The sequence below is a fragment of the Triticum aestivum genome, unplaced genomic scaffold (genome assembly GCF_018294505.1).
Source record: "Triticum aestivum cultivar Chinese Spring unplaced genomic scaffold, IWGSC CS RefSeq v2.1 scaffold37944, whole genome shotgun sequence".
NCBI classification, from domain to species: Eukaryota; Viridiplantae; Streptophyta; class Magnoliopsida; order Poales; family Poaceae; genus Triticum; species Triticum aestivum.
This window is the reverse complement of record NW_025245496.1, coordinates 1-2,625: the sequence shown is the minus strand read 5'-3', so window position 1 is coordinate 2,625 and position 2,625 is coordinate 1. Positions and strand designations below refer to the sequence as shown.

The following is a 2,625-nucleotide window of genomic DNA, read 5'->3' as shown; positions in this document are numbered from 1 at the left end:
GATAAAAGTTGGCAATGGTAAACTCCGTCTTGTATTTTGGTCTAATTTCCTATAAATTACTTGGTAAACTAGTCAAACACAGTACTACGAAAATCTCACGGTGATTGCAAAAATTTGGTACCGGAACCCCATTACCTCAAAATGTGAAGCTTGATTTGAAGCCGATGTTTGCGACAACATATATCTGCAAAGGGGTTACTGAAGCTTGAGATACTTCTGAACAGACTTATATCAGGCACAGTTAAGGATGAGCCAGCACAGGAGACCTGAACCCAAAGCTGTTGTTTTCTGAGCTCGAAAAGGCAAATGCTGGTATTTGAAGCAGAGTGGACAGCACGTGCATACTCAGAGTTGGTTTTAACTTGCTATCTTGATATGTTATCGGATTTGACTCTGCTCCTGCTACTGTTGAAGTTCTGGAGCCAAAAGTGCTAGCTGGAAATGCATGAAATGCTACCCGATACAGGGGCGGACCCAGCGAGAAAATGACCTGGTTTCCAATGTGTAAATCACTCATCTAAAAATGGGGTGTCACACAATATAGTATACTTGAAATATAGGAATGAAAAGTCTTGGACCTGGTGTCCTGTGCATCCCTGAGGTTGAACGTGGGTACGCCCTTGGATAAAGGAGCTGAACAAAGAGCGGGTTTATCAGTGGGCTTGACATTTGATAACTTTTTTTGTGATGCTTGCAACATACCATTCATAGATGGTAATGTGTGGACTGCTAGTGGAGAGATGCATACAGCAAAGCCAATCATAGATAGAGCTGAGCTAACAGCAGGTTACCAATGTGTGAAGACAAACCATTGCTTAGAGTTTGTCGCCGTGCGTGCTTGGTTACACTAAAACCTAAATAGCTGAATTCATTAACAGATACTCCAAATGATATAATGACACTATAGACTCACAGACAGTTTTAAGATCTTCACTTACTTCTATGAAACTATATATTTGACAGATTAGAAATAAATGTAAATTTAGAAACAATAGACAACAAGAATTTCTGATAGGTTTTGTAAATATCTCATTACCCGAAGATGTCCTATTCACCGCAATACACAAGCCTATTGCATATCTGTATTTTGTGCAGGCCCTTCAGCCCATACTCTAGCAGTTTTCTTCTGATATACGATTTCCATTTTCTTTCAGATAATAGAAAAATGAATTCAGATATAATAGATTCGGTAAGTATTATGGGTTTTTCCCTTCTTCCACATAATAGAAAAATGAGTGCAAAGAGAATCACCTCTGTTGGCTCAGTCCCGACGCCGAGTACTTCCGGCGATGGCGATACGACCGACGACGAACAACAACGAAGCGAAGCCACGCTGACTAGCTTGGTTTCTGCCCCAAGCGGCAAGATGTGCACGTACAAAGCTAGCACCAGTCTCCGATCGATTCCTTTGTCAGAGACGTACTAGTACTAATTGCACTACTGCGGAAACTAGATCGATTCCAGCTAATAGCTCATGTACGCACACGCCGAAACAATATTGATCGCCAAAGGCTCGTCTCGAGCCTTGTTTTCTTTATTGAATCAACTCCACGGTTCGGTACAAGTTTACAGGGGGTATACGTACATATATATATCAGCCTAGCTAGTACTAGCAAACCGAATCGGTATCTAACACTAGTCCTACTCGGGCTCACATACATGTACGTGTACATCTAGGCGATTGTTCCGTATACGATCCGGATACGGCGACTACGTCGGGTTTAACTCCAACAACCTCTACCCAATGCCTCCCTTCTGTTTTTATACTAACAGTAGTTAATGTTTCGAAATCTGATGTACTGGACATAAAAGCAGGTGAAGCACAGAGTTGTTATCGCCTCTGTTTATCAGTCCAAATATATTCATTATTTTAGCAATCAGAAATTCGGATATGCTCTCTCAGCTACGTGACCGCGATCGGCTTAGGCTTATGCTGGATGTGCTTCTGGCTATCGCATGTTGCTTATCGTCTTCTTAGGGCCGCCTTGTCGGCTGCCACTCGGTGGATATTTTCCTAGTTTCTTTCATGTTTTTTTGGGCGTGATTGTGCAGATGCCCCAGCCGTCATATTTGCTTTGAGACTGTGATCTTGGATGTACAGATGTTAGTTTTTTTATGAAGTGCGGTGAAAGCCTATTTCGAGGAGCAAGTGGAAGTGCTCAAACACTAGGCTCGGGACAGGCGGTGCATGTTCAAATTGATTTTTTTTTGCGGGATCAATCAATGAACAACAGCGTGATGTACAGACGTCTTTTGGTGTGAACTTTCTAGGCTGATCGCTAGCCAAAGAACTTGTAATCTTCCCCATTGATAAGGATGATTAAAGTTTCTGCTCAATTTGTTTGTGCTGAACTTTCTGTTACCTAGTCTTCAGATGAAAGTTCTGCTCAATCAGTTTCTTTGACGGAACAAGTTCCAGCTGATGTTTATCAAACTGACGCAAATCCTATAAGACAAACAATGTTAATGATATTGTCAGGTCATAAGTACATGACTAGTTAATATTCAAGATCCTCGGGTTAATGTTTCTCCCAGGCCTCAAAATAACAGCCATTTCAAAGCCTGTTTCTCGTGATGGTAGTAGCAGAAACTGAATTCCTCATAAGGGCTGGCTTATTACATATG

At 41.6% G+C, this 2,625-nt stretch overlaps 1 long non-coding RNA gene across 2 annotated transcripts; it reads right to left on the bottom strand.

Annotated features, from left to right (window-relative positions):
- Window positions 1-6: 6 nt before the first annotated feature.
- LOC123177089 (uncharacterized) lies at window positions 7-1,546 on the bottom strand. Of its 2 annotated transcripts, XR_006488766.1 has the most exons (4): window positions 1,252-1,546; window positions 1,037-1,147; window positions 579-633; window positions 7-490 (listed from the first exon to the last, which is right to left on the bottom strand). It is a non-coding gene; the product is annotated as an uncharacterized lncRNA (long non-coding RNA). The 2 variants fall into 2 exon arrangements; XR_006488767.1 differs by lacking the exon at window positions 1,037-1,147.
- Window positions 1,547-2,625: the final 1,079 nt, after the last annotated feature.